Genomic DNA, 21,249 nt, shown 5'->3' with positions numbered 1-21,249 from the left:
AAAAGGCACCGAAGTATTCAGCCTCTCACGACCAGACTATGTAACAGTTTCTTCCCCCAAGCCATCAGACTCCTCAATACCCAGAGCCTGGACTGACACCAACCTATTGCCCTCTACTGTGCCTATTGTCTTGTTTATTATTTATTATAATGCCTGCACTGTTTTGTGCACTTTATGCAGTCCTGGGTAGGTCTGTAGTTTTATGTTGTTTTACGTAGTTCAGTGTCGTTTTTGTATTGTTCATGTAGCACCATAGTCCTGAAAAACGTTGTCTTGTTTTTAATCTGTACTGTACCAGCAGTTATGGTTGAAATGACAATAAAAAGTGACTTGATTTGACTTGACTTAACTTAAAGACTCTTCATCAGAACTGTCAAAAGAATCTTTAGCTTCAAGTGTTAACTTTGTGTTGTTTTCCACGGAAGTTACCTGATCTGCTGAATGCTTCCAGGAGATTGATAGCTTCTTATTATGTTACTGCAGGGATCTGTCAAGTAGCAAAAACCACTGAGGGAGGCGATGTTCATCTAAGTTTGAGGAGATTACTATGATACTTTGGGTAAGTAGGGCACGTCACAGCCAGTGGGAGGGTCCAAATTGTTTTCAGAATTAAACTCTACTGATGCTATTTAATTTGCTGCCATGTTGTTGATATGGATGGTCCAGGTCCGATCAGTTGTACCAGAACGACACCATCTTACTTATACCCCACCACCCCCCTCCCAAACCTCTACCACAGGGTATTAGGTATAATGGAGCTGCTGAGGAGAAAGAACAGGCATCTGTGGCTGATTTTCACTGGAATAGCCATTCTATATCTCTCAATATTGAACGTGTTTTTTCTCTTGGTTTTGATGTTACACAGATTGCACAGAAGACTAGTATGGACTGTGTCATTATTAGAGAATATGTAAATTGAAACAAATATTTGAATTGTCAACAGACAGCTATAATTCTTATCCTTATGATGGAAAGAGGGTAACTGATGAAATAGTTTCAAGTGATTGGGATCTTGGTCTAAAACCTGGTCTCCAACATCTACAGCTATATTTCTTTTTGATAATCTGATGATTGGTCCCTTTGATTCTCTGGTGACTTTAATTGTGCCAGGGATCTTCAGTGCCATGTTCAGTAGGAGGTGACCTTCATACCAAAGGCACTTCCACTCTCTTGAGGTAAATTACCTACAATGAGTTTTATCAGCGACAGTTGAAACTTCACTGACTTCACGTCCAGGTGCTGTTCTAAATCCAGAGAGGAGGTGGCATTTACAATGGTCAGAAGGATACAATAGCAAATATCAAAAGACCTCAGTAATGTGCTGTATTTTCTATATAATATGATGTTATATGTAGTAGAACAACTTGTTACATTTATTTGCTTAATCTATCAATCAAAACTGAATTTTCCCATTCATTGCACACAACCTGTTACATTTATGTGAACATAAGTACTAGTTGTCATCAAGATGAAATGTGTAAATGTTTGGCCAACTACTGGTAAAGTGTTTGAAGTACCATCAGCAATATGGCCGTTGCACTGTTGGTACAAGCAGCTAAAGCTTGGAAGGACACTGAACCACGGACCTAGCTTGGCAGGTTCTTTGTTGGATAAATGCAGTGATATTTGATAGAACTCCAGAAACATTTATGTACAGCCTGTACACTCATGACTGTGTGGCCAGGTTCTGCTCTAATTCCATTTACAAGTTTGCAAATGATACCACTGTAGTAGACTGTATCTCAAATAATGATGATTCAGGAGAATAGAAAGGAGCTTAGTGACATTGTGTCATGACAGCACTCTATCCCTCAATATCAACAAAACAAAAGACCTGGTTATTGACTTAGGGGGGAGGCTGTGTGCATGTTTTTGTTGACATCAATGGTGTTAGAGATGAGAGAGTTAAGAGCTTCAAGTTCTTCTTAGGTCAGACCACACTTGGAGTACTGTGTGCAGTTTCAGTCTCCAAATTTGACGAAGGACATTCTTGCTATTGAGGGAGTGCAGCGTAGGTTCACAAGGTTAATTCCTGGGATGGCGAGACTGTCATATGTCGAAAGATTGGAGCGACTGTGCTTGTATGCACTGGAATTTAGAAGGCTGAGAGGGGATCTTATTGAAACATATAAGATTATTAAGGGATTGGACACGCTGGAGGCAGGATGCATGTTCCCGCTGATGGGTGAGTCCAGAACCAGAGGCCACAGTTTAAGAATAAAGGGTAAGCCATTTAGAACTGAGTTGAGGAAAAACTCCTTCACCCAGAGAGTGGTGGATATATGGAATGCTCTGCCCCAGAAGGCTGTGGAGGCCAAGTCTCTGGATGCTTTCAAGAAAGAGATGGATAGAGCTGTTAAAGATAGCGGAATTAAAGGTTATGGGAATAAGGCAGGAACTGGATACTGATTGTGGATGATCAGCCATGATCACAGTGAGTGGCAGTGCTGGCTCGAAGGGCCAAATGGCCTACTCCTGCACCTATTGTCTATTGTCTATTGTCACCAATAGTCTGCCCTGGTCCAATCATGTTGCTGCCACAGCCAAGAAAGCTCGCCAGCACCTCTACTTCCTCAACAGGTTATAGAAATCTGGCAAGTCCCCATCAATCCTTACCATTTTTATCAGCACACCATAGAAAGTATTCCGTCTGGCTGCCTAACATTGCAACTGTTCTGCACATGACCGTAAGAAACTGAAGAAAGTTGAGGACACAGCTCAGCATATCATGGAAACCAGCCTCCCCTCTATGGACTCCATCTACACTGCCACAGTAAAGCAGCCAGCATAATCAAAGACCCCACCCACCCTGAACATCTTCGCTTCTCCTCTCTCCCATCAGGCAGAAAATAAAAATGCCTGATAGTATGAACTAGTAGGCTCAAGGCCAGCTTCTACCCTGCTGTTATGAGATCACTAAGTGGTTCCCTTTTACAAGAGGGTTGACTCTTAACCTCACAATCTACTTCATTATGACCTTGCACCTTATGGTATTCCCATGCTTCACTTTCTCTGTAGCTTTTACACTTTATTCTGCATTGTTATTCTTTTACCTTGTTCTACCTCAATGATCTAATGTGTATGAACAGTATACACAGGACAAGCTCTTCACGGTATATGGAACTTCTGACAATAATAAACAAATACTTCAAATACAGCAACCCACTTCACTTGCTTTGCCCAGTGAACCTGCCCTTCACTGTAATACCAGATCAACATCCAGCTATGATTATACCATGATGTTAGACATCTGTAAGGATTTTTATGTTACTGCGGAGGCTAATTAAAATGGCGTTTTTGTTACGTTAATCTGGGGAATGCGGCTTTGTTGTGCTTTAACGCTGAGAAAGTTTGCGCTAGCAGCTTATTGTGGTTTAGAGGGAGATAAGAGGGTGCTATTAACCAATTGGGATAGTTGTTATAGTTTTGGTGTATTTGAAGATACTGTATGCGCGGGGTTTTGGGGCAGAAGGCGGGAGAGCGAGACAGAGGATGGACCAGGTGCTGTGAGTCCACTAACGGGGTCGGACCCCGAGCGGGACGTTCGGCGAGGAGACGGAGACGGACTCGTGTGGAGCGTCTGGTCGACCACCGTTGTTGGTCCCAGGCGGCCGGTCGAGGTGGTCCGAGGGGGTCGCAGGGTGAAGAAGAAGGTTCTTGAGCTCCAACGGTTTTTGTGCACAAAGAGATTGAGCTTTGATAAGTGTGGCGCCTTTTATTTTCCTTTTATATTTTATTCTCTTTTAATTATATAGTTCCAGTAATATCTATAAACTGTAAATCATTTAATTGCATCTGGTGTATTGTCTGTTATTCGGGCGGGGTGGGGTACCTCACACAGCATCCACACAAACGAATTACCCAGTTTGGCGGGGCCGAGGCTGTTTCCCTAGACGACAGCGAGCCGAGCGACCCTGAGGGTGGCCAGGGGGGCTACACATCTTAGATCAATTTTCAGTAAACTTTTGAGAAGGGTTTTTTAATGGCTAGATAAAAAAATCTCTTCCAGATATTTTTAGGAAGGAAGTTTCAAGACAAGAAATGTGCAGAGTTATAAAAAAAGTCTCATTTAAAATCATATACATAATTTACAACATAAAATTAATCATATTCATTTTTAAAAATGTATTTTTTTGGATGTAGACTTATTGCCCATCCCTAATTGTTCTTGAAAAGGGGGTGATGAGGCATCAATGTATATTGCTTCAGTCTCTCCAGTGAGGATACCAATGCAGCACAGTTGGGTGGGAAATTCCAGCATTTGGATTCAGTGATGATATATTTCCAAGTCATTTTGGTGTGTGACTTAGAAAAGTGATATTCCCATGCACCTTCTGCCCTCCTTCTTGGTGATTTAGTTGTGATGTTTTGAGGATCAGCCTAGGTATGAATATGCATTGTGTAGACGTTGCACGTTTCAGCAATGGTGAAATGGAGGGAATAAATGTTTAGGATAGTGGAAAGGGTACCAATCAAGTAGAACATAGAACAATACAGAACAGTACAGGTCCTTTGGCCCATGATACTGAGGTGAATCTACCACATCCTTCCTATAATGAGGCAACCAGCATAGAACACAATATTTGTAGTGTGGTCTAACAAAAGTTTGATAGAGCTGCAGCATTACCTCTTGCCCCTTGAACTCAATTCCTTGACTAATGAAGGCCAAGACCCCACACCCCTTCTTAACAATCTCATCAACTAGTGTTGTACTTGAAGGATGTGGAAGATTCACCTCAACATCATGGGCCAAAGGACCTGTACTGTTCTGTATTGTTCTATGCTCTACTTCTACTGGTGTGGACCTCAAGATACCTCTATTTCTCCACACTGTTAAGAATCCTGCAATTAGCATGTTTCATAGAAACATAGAAACATAGAAAATAGGTGCAGGAGTAGGCCATTCGGCCCTTCGAGCCTGCACTGCCATTTATTATGGTCATGGCTGATCATCCAACTCAGAACCCCGCCCCAGCCTTCCCTCCATACCCCCTGACCCCCATAGCCACAAGGGCCATATCTAACTCCCTCTTAAATATAGCCAATGAACTGGCCTCAACTGTTTCCTGTGGCAGAGAATTCCACAGATTCACCACTCTCTGTGTGAAATAGTTTTTCCTAATCTCGGTCCTAAAAGGCTTCCCCTCTATCCTCAAACTGTGGCCTCTCGTTCTGGACTTCCCCAACAACGGGAATAATCTTCCTGCATCTAGCCTGTCCAATCCCTTTAGGATCTTATACGTTTCAATCAGATCCCCCCCTCAATCTTCTAAATTCCAATGAGTACAAGCCCAGTTCATCCAGTCTTTCTTCATATGAAAGTCCTGCCATCCCAGGAATCAATCTGGTGAACCTTCTTTGTACTCCCTCTATGGCAAGGATGTCTTTCCTCAGATTAGGGGACCAAAACTGCACACAATACTCCAGGTGTGGTCTCACCAAGGCCCTGTACAACTGCAGTAGTACCTCCCTGCTCCTGTACTCGAATCCTCTCGCTATAAATGCCAGCATACCATTCGCCTTTTTCACCGCCTGCTGTACCTGCATGCCCACTTTCAATGACTGGTGTATAATGACACCCAGGTCTCGTTACACCTCCCCTTTTCCTAATCGGCCACCAGTCAGATAATAATCTGTTTTCCTATTTTTGCCACCAAAGTGGATAACTTCACATTTATCCACATTAAGTTGCATCTGCCATGAATTTGCCCACTCACCCAACCTATCCAAGTCACTCTGCATCCTCTTATCATCCTCCTCACAGCTAACACTGCCACCCAGCTTCGTGTCATCTGCAAACTTGGAGATGCTGCATTTAATTCCCTCATCCAAGTCATTAATATATATTGTAAACAACTGGGGTACCAGCACTGAGCCTTGCGGTACCCCACTAGTCACCGCCTGCCATTTTGAAAAGGTCCCGTTTATTCCCACTCTTTGCTTCCTGTCTGCTAACCAACTCTCCACCCACACCAATAACTTACCCCCAATACCGCGTGCTTTAAGTTTGCACACTAATCTCCTGTGTGGGACCTTCAGAGTGAATCACTTCCAAAGTGGATCACTTCACACTTTTCTGGATTGAACTCCATCCTACCACTTCTCAGCCTAGCTCTGCATCTTATCAGTGTCCTGTTGCAACCTATAACAACCTTCAGCACCATCCATAACACCACCAACCTTCATGTTATTGGCAGACTTATTAATGCAGCCTTTCACATTTTCATCCAAGTCATTTATAAAAGTCACCAACAGCAGGAGTCCTAGGAAAGATCCCTGTGGAACACCACTGATCACTCCAGGTAGTATACACTTCATCTACTGCCACCAATTGTATTCTGTGGGCAAGCCATTTCTGAAAACACATGGCCAAGTTTTTCCTGGATCCTGTGCCTCCTGACCTTCTGAATGAGCCTACCATGTGTAACCTTGTCAAGTGCCTTACTAAAATCCATATTCACAACATCTACTGCTCTGACTTCATCAATTTATTTTGCCACTTCCTCAAAGAATGAAATCAGGCTTGTGAGGCATGGCCTAGCCCTCACAAATCCATATTGACTATCCCTAATCAGATTTTCCCTCTCCTGATAGTCACTCAGCTACATGCCTCCTGCAATTTAGGTGTGACTGCCTTCCTGTAGCTCCTATCTATTCCCTCTTCATTTTCCCAAATGAGCCGAATGTTACCTAGATCCAGCTCCAGTTCCCTAACACAGTCTGTAAGGTGCTGATCCTAGGTATACTTTCTGCAGACAGAGCCATCGGGAAGACTGGAGGTCACCCTGCTTGAGGAGCATATCACTGACCTGGGAGCCATTCTTACTACTCTAACTGGACACTGATAAATCAGGAAAGAGAAACTTAATAGTAACCTCACCCTAGCCTTCGTCTCTCGCCACCTCACCAAAGTCTCTTAAGCTAAAGCCTCAGTACCCCATTCTAACACTGGCCCACTCCAGCTATGGCCATTCTACTTAAACCTAACATTTTTTGCCTTTTCAAAGTACCTAATAACTCAAACGATCTCAAGCTCCAGAGAAAGCCCTGTGTGGCACCAATCGCTTTTAAAATCTAGTGCTTAAGCTCTACAAGCAATTCTCAAGTTCCACCTGAGACAGGTAGGTTGCTTTGTCCTGGATGGTGTTAAGCATTCTGGGTGCTGTTGGAGTGACACTCACTCAAGCAAGCAGACAGTATTCCATCACCTACCTGGCCAGTGCTTTGTGGATGGAAGAAAGACTTTGGGAGTGTTAAAAGGTGGATCACTCACTGCATGATACACAGCCTTGGACCTCACCTTGCAGTCACAGCATGTATGTATGCGACTAGTCTACGTGGGTTTCTGGCCAATGGTGACCCTCAGGATATAGTACTGGCATTGAATACCAAAATTTCTTTTTGTTGAAAACATAATGTTCTGAAGGAAAAGTCATCTAACTATGAATAAATATTTGAAAAAGAAGGAAGAAAGTTTGCTTTCCTATTAAAATGGTTGGAGAATTCAAAGATTAAGTCATCTCTTGATTTGAGTGTGGCCATCTGCTTCTCTTATCTATGCAGAAAACCTGCCAAACCAAAAGCCATGGGCGTTTTGCCCCCTTCTGTCTCTTCGAGTTTGTCTCCAATCTAAATCAAACATGGCAATACGATTGCCTTTTTGTCTGAAGTTCAACAAAGTGTATTTTACTTATTTCCCTTTGAAACCATCCTTAAAATTATCTCTTTATCTTTTGTTTTCCACCTTTGTTGAAAGTTTCTGTTGACTTTAACTGCCAATGCCAATGCCATGGAGCAAAATCCACAGCTAAAATGTTATGAGTAGTATTGTAAGTTATTTTTATACACACAACTGAGGAATGAAGCTACTCTGCATTGCAGCTTTGTATACAAATTGCTGAGCTGCATCTACAGTTGTACAGAGTTATGGACACAGCTCGGCACATGCTGGAAGCCATCCTCCCGTCCACACTGTCTGCACTTCTTGCTGCCTCAGTAAAGTAGCCAGCATAATCAGACCCCCACCCACTTCAGATCCTCCCATCAAGCAGCAGATACAAAAGCCTGAAAGCACTCACCCCCAGACTCAAGGACAGCTTTTATCCCACTGTTACAAGACTATTGACTGGTTCTACAGTATGATAAAATGAGCTTTACCCATACAATCTATCTTGCATTTTATTGTCTACCTGCACTGCTCTTTCTCTGTAACTGTAACACTTTATTCTGCACTCTGTTATTGTTTTACCTTGTGCTACCTTAATGCACCGTTGTAATGAATTAAACTGTATGGATGGTTTGGAACACAAGTTTTGCACTCTTTCTCATATATGCGACAATAATAAATACACTCATCAACTTAACCTCAAGTTTCAGGGAAACACATGACTTCTGCTTTGAATGCAACCAATGATTAAGTCATCATATCTCTCTGAATATAGAGCAGATTGTGCCCTTTGGCTTTTATTAGCCTCCACCATGATCAATCTAACTCTTCCCTCTACACAACCCATAACCCTCCATTTTTCTGACATCCATGTGCTTCTCTAAGAGTCTTTTAAATGTCGTCATTGTACCTTTGTGGTAGAGAATTTCAAAGGTTCGCGACCAAATGAGAGGAGAAATTTTATTTGATTTCAGTCACACACGGCACTACCCCAGCAAGATCCCTAATTTTGAGACTATGACCCTTAATTTAGACTCTTCATCGAGGGACAACATCGTTCTGTTTCTGCCCTGTTTCTTCCATGTAAGAATATAGTGTTACCTTCCATTCTTCTAATCGCTAGAGAATCTAGAATTTATCTGCCTAATCCCTTTGTATAACAGGCTCATCGACTCTGGGTCCAATCTAGTGAGTCTTTGTTGTGCTTCCTCAAGATAGAACAATTATGTCCTTTTTATTAGGAAAGGAGATCAAAGTTATGCACAATATGCCAGGTAGAGTCTCACCATGGCTGTGTATAGTTGCAGAAAGACATCCTTACACTTGTATTCAATTACTCTAGGAATAAAAACTAACATGTCATTTCCTTTCTTAATTGCCATCTGCAGCTACATGTCAGCTTCCAATGAATTATGTATAATGATATCCAGGTCCCTTGGAATATTAACATGTTCCAGTCTCTCCCCATTTAAAAACTGTTCTGTATTAGAGCATTTCTCTTCCCAAGTGGATAACTTTGCATTTGTCTGCATCAAAATCCAGCTGCTTGTCTAAATCCTCCAGGAGACTGTTTGCATACTCATAATTATTCACTTTCCCAATTAGCTTTGTGCCACCAGCAAACTTCAAAATGCTGTATTTGGTCTCCTCACCTAAGTCATTGATATAAAACGTGAATCATTGAGGCCCAAGCATGGGTTCTTGCAATCTCCCATTAGTCACAGTCTATCAACATGACCAGGGTCTGCTTACTTGTACTCTTTTTTCCTATCTGTCCCAACCCATGCTGGTGTGGCCTCCGTCAGTCATGGTCGACCATGGGTACTGTGCCTTTGGTAGTCACTGGTTTGTCGAGCAGCATCAACTGTGGCTATTGAGGCTGATCCTGGAACGGCAGGCTCTGCCACAGTTGCTGCATGTGTAGGGCATCATGGAATTGTTGTCCACTGTCCGCTGTGCTCTCCGTTTAGCTCTCCACTCCTTAAACTGACTCAGGATCACTCTTTCACCTTGCTCTAGGTGTTGCTGAAGAGTACCTCGCCATTTGTTGCAGTCATCTGCTGTATCTTCTCAGCACTCTGTGATGATTTTTAAGGCTTTCATGTCGCGCATGCAGAGGTCCTTGAAGCGAAGCTGGGGTCTACCAACGTTCCACTTGTCTGTTGTTAGTTCTCTGTAGAGGATGTCCTTTGGCAGATTACCATCCTTCATATGACAGACGTGGCCCAGCCAGCGCAGTCTGCGTTGTCTTAAAAGTGTGAACATTGTGGGAAGTCCAGCGCGGGAGAGAACCTCAGAGTTTGGAAATTTGTCTCTCCAGGTGATGCTGAGGATATGGTGAAGGCTGTGCAGGTGAAAACTATTGAGTTTCCTCTCCTGCTTGGTGTAGATGGTCCAAGTCTCACTCCCATACAGGAGGGTGCTAATAATGCATACATTGTACACAGCAGCCTTGGTCTTTGTAGCGAGTTTCAGATTCTCCCAGACCCAGGAGGAGAGCCCAGCAAGGATCGATGCTGCTTTGCTAATACGCCTATTGACTTCAGCATCGATAGACAGAGTGTTGCGAATGGTCGACCCCAAGTATGTGAACTCGTGGGCCACTTCTAGATCATAATTGTCTAGTGTCTCCACTACGTTCTGGGCAAGGACATTTATTTTCTTTAGGCTGATGGTAAGCCTAAAGTCCTTGAATGCCTTAGAGAAAAGGTCCATGAGAGTTTGTAGTTGTTGTTTGGTGTGCGAGGTTATAGCAGTGTCATTGGCAAAGATCATGTCATGTATTAAGATCCTTCGCACCTTTGTTCTTGCTCTCAGGCGTGCAGGATTGAACAGCCGCCCATCAGACCTGGTGTGCATGGAGATCCCTTCTGTCGACGTCCCAAACACGTGCTTCAATAACATAAAGAAGATGCCGAGTAATGTTGGGGTCAATACGCATCCTTGTTTGACTCCACTACGAATAGCAAAGGGTTCTGTTGAGCTGCCATTGTACTGAACAGTAGCCCTCATGTCGTCATGGAATGACTTGATGATACTTTGGAGTTTTGGGGGACAGCCAATCTTGAGGAGAACCTGAAAGAGCCCATTCCTGCTGACAAGGTCGAATGCCTGGTCAAGTCGATGGAAGTGACATAGAGGGGTTTCTGTTGTTCCCTGAAGGGCAAAAGTTTAGGGGTAACATGAGGGGGAACTTCTTTACTCAGAGAGTGGTAGCTGTGTGGAATGAGCTTCCAGCAGAAGTGGTTGAGGCAGGTTCGATATTGTCATTTAAAGTTAAATTGGATAGCTATATGGACAGGAAAGGAATGGAGGGTTATTGGCTGAGTGCAGGTCGGTGGGACTAGGTGAGAGTAAGCATTCGGCACGGACTAGAAGGGCCGAGATAGCCTATTTCTGTGGTGTAATTGTTATATGGTTATATGGTTATGCTGGTATATTACTCTTAATTCAATGTGCAGGATTTATCAAAAGCATTCTGAAAATCCAATCACAACACTTTCCCTAATACCTCCTTGCCTACTCATCTTGAAAGAACTCCAACAGATTAATCAAGCAGGACTTTTCTTTCATAAATCTATATTGACTTTGCTCACTTTATCATTTTTTTATGATTTAAATTTTATTGAATTCATTTACAAATTTTTCCCCAAACCCTTGAGTCAGCGTTGAAATTATGTAAATCATAGCTTACAAAACATAAAATGATCCATAAAATAAAAAACAAACATGGCAGAAATAAATATCAATATAATAACCATGTGTGTCTATTTAGACCTCCAATAACATAAAAGACTGCCATTCAGCAATATGCTTCACCACACATTCACCACTATTTCCCCCCCAGGAAACCTAAATATTTGCCCTGTTTTTTGTGTATAGATGTCCAATCTATCAAACTGTTTGTAAGACATGCGTTCAAAAGCTGCCACTTTGGCTATTTCTGTGGCCCACTCCTGAAATGATGGTTCCCCCCAAGTTCCTCCAACCTTTAAGTATAATTTGTCTTCCTACCATTATACCTGTCTGGATCCAATTTTGAGAGTGTTTATCCCCAAGTAACCCAAATGTGTCTCCCAAGACAAAAAGTCTGGGGCAGAAAGGGAGTTGAATACCCGAAACTTCACCAATATACTTATGTATCATAATCCAAAATTCTTGAATTCTGGGATAAGACCAGAGCGCATGTACTAAGTCCCTTTTATCCGCCTCTCAGCACCAGCAATCAGGGGTGTTTTTCAACCCTAATCTATGTAACCTTGTTGGAGTCCTATAGAAACGGTATAGCATCTTAAACTGAATAAGGCGCACCCTCAGGTCTCTTGCCATTGTTTTGACATTTTTGCAAATTTTGTCCCACTCCTTTGTCTCAAACGTCACACTCAGGTCTTTTCCCCATGCTCTTTTAAGACCCAACAGAAATTTGTCCCCGGAGATTTGTGTTAAAGCTGAATAGTAAGTTGAGGCTTCGTGAACTTTACCATATACAGACAGTATCGTAGCAACTTGTGGGGGTTGCTGTGTAGAACCTAAAGCTGTATGTAGCAAATGACGCAGTTGAAGATATCTCCAAAATTGTGACCTAGAGATATCGTACTGTTGGGTTAATTGATTAAAAGATTTTAAACTGTCATCATTATAAAGGTCTCCCAATTTAATTATGCTTTTCCCTTGCCATTCCCTCCAGAAGAAAGGGGACTTATCAATACACAACTTTGGATTCATCCGGATACTTGAGGCTTCATTCAAATATGGATTAAATTTTAATAATCTGGCTAGCTTATTATTTCACCTAGTTACATTTCACCTTACTTCTCTCTTAAAAGGGATACCCGACAGGTTTCCCCACTTTCTCCAATATTGTTCTGTCCAGCTTTGGGGCCCCTGGGAGCAGCATTCAGAGAGAATGAGAACTTTATAGGGGTATCTGTGGCAGGACAGGTTCATAAACTGATGCTTTATGTGGATGATATTTTATTATCTGTGTCGGACCCTAGTCGATCGGTGCCATGTCTTTTTCACATTATAAGGTCTTACTCTAGATTCTCAGGTTATAAGGTTAATTGGACAAAATTGGAAGCACTACTGTTGACTGCATATTGCCCTGCATCTGCTTTTTACCCAGGCCAATTTCACTGGCCAAAGAAGGGTATACGACATTTAGGTATTAATTTTCCCCCTCAACTGAAGGATTTAGTAAAGGTAAATTTTGATCCTTTATTGTAGAGAATTTCATGTAATGTAGACAGATGGTCATCATTGTATTTGTCAATGTCAGGAAAAGTAAATGCCTTGAAGATGAATGGCAATCCAAAGGTTAATTATCTGTTCCAATTGTTACCAGTTCAAATCTCATTAACATATTTTAAGCAATTTGATAAAATAATGAAGGCTTTTATTTGGAATGGTAAACACCCACACTTAAACTTTAACACATTACAATTGCCAATTAAAAGAAGGGGCTTAGGTCTGCCAAAGTTAATATACTATTACTATGCCTTTACTCTTAAGCATTTAACACATTGGTGTCTCCCTCTGGAAAGAGCGCCTCCTTGGTATCGCATTGAGTGTTCTGCTCTTCCTCCCATCCCTCCATTACAATGTTTGTCTATCAAGTTACCTCCTGAGGCAAGGTCTCACCCAATTATATTGCACATGCATTTGTTTTGGAATAACCTTTATTATTTTCTAAGTATCTGAGCTATTACATTTTTTTCATTCTAGATCCCAGCACTTTCCATAGGAAATTCATTAATAATTCCCTGTTTTATACTTTCCCTCTTTTTTAAAATAGTGGCACCACACTTGTAACCCTCTAACCTGCACAAACAACTCCAGGATCTACAAAAATCTGGAAGATGATAACCAGAACATCCAGTCATAGGAGCCACCTCTTTCAAAAGGTGAGAGGGTGAGAGAGAGAGAGAGAGAGAGGGAGAGAGAGAGATTATCAGACCCTTGGGATTGTCAGTTTTCAAGCTCATTAGGTTCTCCAGAAGTATTTTTAATATTAATTTCATTTTGTTCAGTTTTTCCATTATTTCTGTGCTGCCCATTGCAAACTCTGCTCTGTTTACTGCAGGTCCCTTATGGATAATGACAGAAACACTTACATACTTAAACTAATTCAGAAATGGAAAAGTAATGAGGATGCATACAGGTTCCAAGGTGATTTAAACAAGCAGAGTGAGGGCTTCGAAAAAAAACAATGGAAGTGGTGGGGAAATTAGATAAATACTGTGTGTCTGTGCTCTTACAAGGCAAAAACACTTAGAGAAGTACTGAGAATCAAAGGTTCAGTAGAACGGGGAAAAAAAACAGAAAAGGGGAATCATAGATGTAAGAAAGTGACAAGTGCCTTAGCAGAATTTAAATTTTGAGTTTCTTGTACCTCGCTGTGCTGCTGGCATCATATCATGCCAGGAAGTGATAGCTTCCCAGTTTTACTTATCTTTGAATTTAATGAAGCAATGCAATGAGCAATAACATCCTTAAACAACAGCTCATTGTTCAGCTGGGTACGATATTGAGACATAATAGAGTCAATATCATAATGAACGGTAGTGGCTGCATCTTGACTAGAGCCTTCCTCCTCAGAGGCATTGCTGGTCAGCACAACTGATCTTGGTCTCTTATGCACATGGCTAGCGGTTGCCAACTGCCAGGGTATGGTTGATGTAAGTTATACCATGAGCCCACTTCAGCATCTTCAATGGGAAGACAGACAACTTTTTGAAGAAATAATGGGGTGTGGGTTGGTGGAACTGCAGTATTATCCTGCCTCCCCAGGGAAAGTTTAGCAGGCTAAGGAAGTTGGGGAGACTTAAAGCTTTTGAAATGACAAGAGAAAGTTGTGTCAACTGTTCTCAGTTGTCAGTGCCTTTGTCTCCGAGGTAGGTGGACCTAATTTCCATTTTAGTGACCTCTGCACAAAACTCTAGGCTGGAGAGCAGGTGCAATACCGAGTGAGAGCTATGGTGTCTTTTAAGCACCGAGTATACCAAGCCTCGTGGTTTGAGCAGTGGATGGAAGCAGTCTCATTGAACTATTTTAAAGAAAAGCATGGAAATTATCCTGGTTCTGAATTAGTATTTCTAAAAGGAATGGTCCATTGATTGTCATATTGCTGCTTGAGAGAAATTTCTCTGAGCATGTGCACTATGTAAGTTCCTACATTACAACAATAACTACACTTCAAACAGACTTTGTTGATTGTGAAGCACTTCGTAAGGATTTGGAAACCTCTATATAAATGCAAGTATTTCTTGATTTAAAGCAGAAATACCAGACTCAACCTCCAGCTTCATTATAACTAATGATCTGTCAGGCAGTGTTGTAAATGTGAGTGCTTCCTTATCTGTGCTACCCATGGCTTCTTGAGTATGTTGAGGGTGTGCCTGTGGCAGATTTGAGCGGCATGTGTAGGAGGAGCTGGTAAGTCAATCAACCCACCCGAATACTTCAATTCACTGCCACTCTGTTTCAACATTCTGTGCATCAAAGTGCACAGCAAGTATTCAGAAAAAAAAACTATTATTTACTTTACCCTCTCTGTTTACAGACAGAAATGATGTGGTAGTGAGATGAAATTCTACCCCTGTACTCACGTAGAAATAGTGTAGCTGTTACTCAGTGAAGAAAAGTACGGTGGAAGCAGCAGACTCTGTAAGGAAAGGACTGGAGACACACTGGATTGTCATAGAAGCAAGTTAGGTAAATGTGACCCAGTTGATGTACTAGATCTGGATTTCCATGAGGTACATAATGAGGTGACATATAAAAGATTTCTGCTGCACAAGATAAAGGATTATGGTGCTGAGTTTCATATTTGATTGCACAGAGGATTGATCAAGAGGCAGAAAAACACTAAAGGTCAGCATGCTTCTACAGGATGTAATTTAAAAAAGGAAATTGCAAGAAAGAATTGGGAACAACATTAAGAAAGTTTTGTTGCTATTACCGGATATTGATCAGAGTACATCTAGAGTACTGCATTAAATTTTGAACTTATTTGAAGAAGGATAGCAATAGTTTGGTAATTTTATTCCCTAAATTAGAGGTTGTCTTATGATATATATTAAAAAGGTCAAGCTTATAAGCTCTGGAGATAAAAGGTGATTTCATTGAGGTGTACAGGAGTCTGAGGGTCCTCAGTATTGAAACACATTTCTCTGATGGCTACATCTAGAATTGGATGAGAGTCTCTGGAGAGAGGGTCCACAACTTAGAGTATTTTCTTTTCTCAAAAGGTTATGAATTTTTGGGACTCATCACCCCTGAGGTCTGTAGATACAGAAACATCAAACATACGCAAGGAGGTACATTTTAGAACTACTTTTGAGTTGAGGGTTAAAGTTTAAGGAGTTCATGAAGGTTAATAGGCTTGGGTTAAAGATCAGATGAACTATGAATGGTGAGCAGACTTGAGGAGATGTGTGGCCGACTCCTGATACTATTTTTATGCTCTTTTCCTACCCTGTTAACCAACTATGTAAGGAAACATTGCCTTGTTGTAAATGATACGGAACGCAAACTTCAACTGACTTGAGAGCTTTTCTTCTTGAATGTTAAGAAATAGTTTCATAAAAATATCAGGGGAGTATAAAAAACTTAAAGTTCATGTCCATTATACTACTTTGAATTTTCGTAAAAACGTCAACTTTCCGTTTTGGATTGTATTAGTGTGAATGTGAGAGAATCATGAAAAAAGAAATTAGTAGCCAAGATGAAAGGGACAGAATACTGTTTTACTTAGCTGTTGTCAGAGTATATCCTTTTACACGACTGTAGTGCTATTAAATATTTCACACTGCAGATTGCCTTTGACTTGCAGAACGTGGCCTTCCTTTTTCACAAATGTGTGGTCATTGAACTTTTGTTTTGTCTCTGTCTCTATTTTACAATGAGTGAGGTGAAGATCCTCCCATCATAGTGTTAGGTATGGAGTTCCAGGATTTTGAATCAACTAAGATGTAGGAACTGCTGTGTATTGCAACAATATGCATAAGTTGTTTATTTTGGCATTCTTACGCATCTGCTGCCCTGTAACTAAACGAGAGAACAAATGGGAGCTTGGAAACTGCGGAGCATTTTGAAAAGTAGGTGCAATTAAACAAGGAAAAGTACTTTCTTTCCCCTTATATATTTTCTGAAATTTATAGGACAAAAATAAAAGCTAAGACAGCTGTTGAACAATGGTTTGGATCTTCCAAGCCGCTGTGATGTCAGTGCTGATTCCCCAATCTTCGGACCGACTCATGTTGGTCCATTGTTGCTGACCTCTTGACTTTTGCAATTGCTCTCAGTGAACCAGGCAGTACCAAGGTGCTTTGGAGCACCTGAACTGTTGAATGGTGGGATGCCTCGGGCTAAGTGAGCTCCAAGAAGGAGCAAGTTGCCTGCCTCCGTCTGGCACTTGGAGAGGTGGTGGAGGACAGAAGCAAAGCTTTTGGTACAAAGATCACCAGCCAGTTTTTTTATAATCACTAAAGAGATCTGCACCAGTAAGGATCATATCACAAGTATCTTTCATAGTAAAGGCAACCTTTATTAAAATGGAGACAAGCAACAATTTTCTAAAAGCTCCTCTTTCCTCCCAGTAATCCAGAGTGATCCCTGGACAGTACCCTACACTTTACAGCTCATTTGGCTGTTTTACTGTGTGGGGAATGACAGGCCTTTTACTCATGCTCTATCCTGAGAAACGACTCAGCTGAAAAATGTCACGGGCTAAATGAAGGAACTTGTCATCAGTTTAACAAACTTGACCAATAGTAGCTTGGGCAATTAGTGCAAGATTTAGCAATGAGTTACACTGCTGAATTCCCTCAGTAATGGTCCCAAGAGGCTTGGGATGGGTTGCAGAACAAAGCACACTCCAGCTTATAGCAGCAGACAAAAGCAGCATGCGATAGATGAGAGACGAGGCCCATTATGAAGTAAAAGGAAATGACTTTCCTAATTTAATTGTACTTCTCAAAAGTACTTGTCATACCTGTACAAAGGGGTCAGGTTATACCTGAACTCGCATGAGATCAATAGCCTTGTGTGCAGGTTTGCTAGAGTTTTTGGGGAGGGTTTAAACTAGTTTGCCAGGGGATGGGAACTAAAGTGGATAGGTCAGAAGATGGAGCAGTTAGTGTAAAGGTAGATGTAACATGTAAAGAGACTGTGAGGATGGATAGGCCATGGAAAAGGCGCAAATGCAGTTAGCTGGATGGGTTGAAATATGTTTATTTTAGTGACAGAGGTATCAGGAACAAGGGTGATGATCTTAGAGCATGGATTGATACTTGGACCTATGATGTTGAGGCCATAATGACTGTTACAAGGGCAGGAATGGTTACTGGATGTTCTGGGGTTTAGAAATTTCAAAAGGGACAGGGAGGGAAATAAAAAGAGGTGGAAGAGTGGCATTGCTAATCAGCTGGAGAAAGGGAGGACGTCATGGAGGATTGTCTACTGAATCAGTGCAGGTGGAAGTCAGAGACACTAAGGTGCCGATCAGGAGGTAGATTTTAGAAAGATGCAATAATAAACCAGGGTTGTTTTCGTGACTGACTTCAACTTCACTATTATTGATTGGTACCTCCTTAGTGCAAAAGGTTCAAATTGGGTGGAATCCAGGAAAGGTTAATGTAGACAGGCTGATTAGAGAAGAAACCGTAGTGGATCTGGTATGAGGCAATTAATCTGAGCAGATGTCAGATCTCTTGGTGGTTGAGCATTTCAGAGACAGTGATCACAACTCCCCTCACCTTTACCATTGCGTTGGACAGGGATAGGAGCACACACTATGGGAAAGTATTTAATTGGGGAAGGGTGAATTATGATGCTATTAGGTAAGAACTTGGGAGGATAAATATGGAACAAATGCACTTAGGCAAATCATAATGGAAATGGAAATGTTTAGGATGCACTTGTATAGGCTTCTGGGTTAGTTTGTCCTATTGAGGCAGGGAAAGGATGGTTGACAAGACTTTTTTCCCAGGGTGGAAATGGTTTATATGAGAGGATATAATTTTAAGGTGTTTGAAGTGAAGTACAGGAGTGGGATGTCCGAGGTAGGATTTATTCACAGAGAGGGGTAGATGTGTGGAATGCATTGCCAGAGTGGTGGGAGAGGCAGATACATTAGGAATATTTAAGAGATCCTTTAATAGGCACATGGATGAAAGAAAACTGGTGGGCTACGTGGGAGGGTGTTGCAGTAAGTGTCAATCTTACCTATTCATCAAAAACCACTCCCCCATGCTAGCCAGGGATTGGCTTGCTTAAGGAGCTTTGCAGTCTTTCCACTGGCACAGTTTGGTGCCAGGCTATGTGCCAATGAGACCATGGTGCTGGAAGAGTATAAACCTAGCCGCTGAAAACACTCTGTTTCTTACTTCATGGGTTCACTGTCAGTCTGAGTTGTAACTGATGCCGTGGGAACAGTGGAAGTGTACTGCATTGAGAGAAGTCCCAAGCACAGACTTTAGGTAAACGTTTGTAACTGGGTGTAACTTGAAGGGCTTACTTAATATTTAGAGTTTTGTCCTGAAAATAAATAATTCAAGTTCAAAGTTCAAAGTACATTTGTTATCACAGTACATATATGTCAATATATACAACCCTGAGATTTATTTTCTTGTGGACATTCACAGTAAGTACAAGAAACACAATAGAATCAATGGAAGAGTGCACCCAACAGCACTGACAAAAACAATATGCCAAAGACCACAAACTGTGCAAATACAGAAAAAAAAAAGAAATAATAATAAATAAATACTGTAAGCAATAAATATTGTGACGTGCTGAGGTGGGGTGTGGTCGACAACCCACCTCTGCATTTCTAATGACCAGTACTGTTTATTGTCCTTGTGTTAAAATTCTTTTGTGAGATTATGCTGGGAACTTCCTGTTCATTTATTGCTACATTATAGCTTGGGTTATACAGATATTTGCTTGTGTATTTGTGGGTCACCCTAACCTTAACTGGGGTGTGTGATGGTCACCTCCTCCGTCAGTGTAATACTGGTTGGGTTCACTTTCTGGGTCATGGTGCCTGGTATGTTTTGTATCTATCACAATAAAATAGTTGTTGAGTTAAAGAGCTTCCTCGTCTGTCATTATGGACATAATCCTCACCACAATATCAAGAACATGAGAGGAAGAGTCCTTGAAAGTGAGTCAATAGGTTGTGAGAACAGTTCAGTGATGGGGCGAGTGAAGATGAGTGAAGTTATCCTTACTGGTTCAAGAGCCTGATGGTTGAGGGGTAATAAATGTTCCTGAACCTGGTGGTGTGAGTCTTGAGGCTCCTGTAACTTTGTCCTGATGGTGAGAAGAGAAGATGGCACATTGTTTTCTTCAGAAAGAGGACAGAGATATTTGAGTTAAATAAAGGCAGAAAAAGGTTGAAATTCACAAGTTTATAACCAGCAATAGTAATAAATAAATAACTACATACATACATAAATAAATAAAACAGATATGGTCAGAAAGATAGATGAGTTTGTTTGTACAAACGATAACTCATTGTTGTATACTGAGTGAATCGAGCAACGTTTTGAAGCAAATGTAATAGCCAATAAGAAATGCGTACCAGTTTTGCTGAGTGTAACTGGTGGAAGAGCATACAGTTTTCTTAGAAGTTTGACTGCTCAAACCAAGCTGCTGAAATGTGCTTTGCTTATATCATGAAAGTAATACAGGAACATTTGGAACCAACACCATTGTTGATTGCAGAATACGTGGCTGAATTGAAGAGATTGTCTGAGCACTATTTGTTCGGTCATAGGCTTAATAATGCACTGAGAGATCACTTAGTTTGCGGAATCTTACAGGAAAGCATTCATAAACAGCTCTTAACTGAAGCACAACTTACATTTAAAAGAACAGTTGAAATTGCCGTATTAATGGAAACAACAGCAAGAGACACATTGAGTTGCAGTCGGGAATGAAAGTGAGTGTGAACAAAATTGCAACTTCTAAACAGAAACCAGCCGGTTGAAAAAATTGTGTTACTGTTGTGGCAGGGGCTCAAATACATCAGAACAATCCAGGTTTAAAGGCGGAACTTGCAGAAAATACAAAAAGTAGGACACCTACAAAGAGCAAGTTAGGCAGACCAAAATAAATTGACTGCACAGGGAAGAGAAAAAGATAAAAAGTCAAGTTGCAGTTTCAAAAAGAGCATTAATCTGCACATTGTTGATGAAAAATCTGATAATAATGAGAGTGACACAGGACTGAGTAGCCTTAAGATTTACAATGTGAAAACTAACAATAGACAAGTAATGTGGTGTACACCAAAAGTGTACAGAAAATTAATTAAAATGGAATTGACTCAGCTCTTTCAGTCATTCCACAAAATATGTTTAAATGGCATTTCAAAGACACTGAATTGAAATCTGCTGATAGCCAACTAAGAACTTATATGGGAGAAAAGATAACTCCTGTGGGAATGACATTTGTAACGGTGAAATACAACAACCAACAAGCCACATTGGGCTTGTATGTGGGCCAGCATTGCAGAGCTATGATTGGCTGAGACAACTACAACTTGATTGGAGATCCATCCACCAGTTGTTTGTCACATC

This window comes from Mobula birostris, chromosome 6, assembly GCF_030028105.1.
Source record: "Mobula birostris isolate sMobBir1 chromosome 6, sMobBir1.hap1, whole genome shotgun sequence".
Lineage (NCBI taxonomy): Eukaryota > Metazoa > Chordata > Chondrichthyes > Myliobatiformes > Myliobatidae > Mobula > Mobula birostris.
This window is presented reverse-complemented; position numbering follows the sequence as displayed.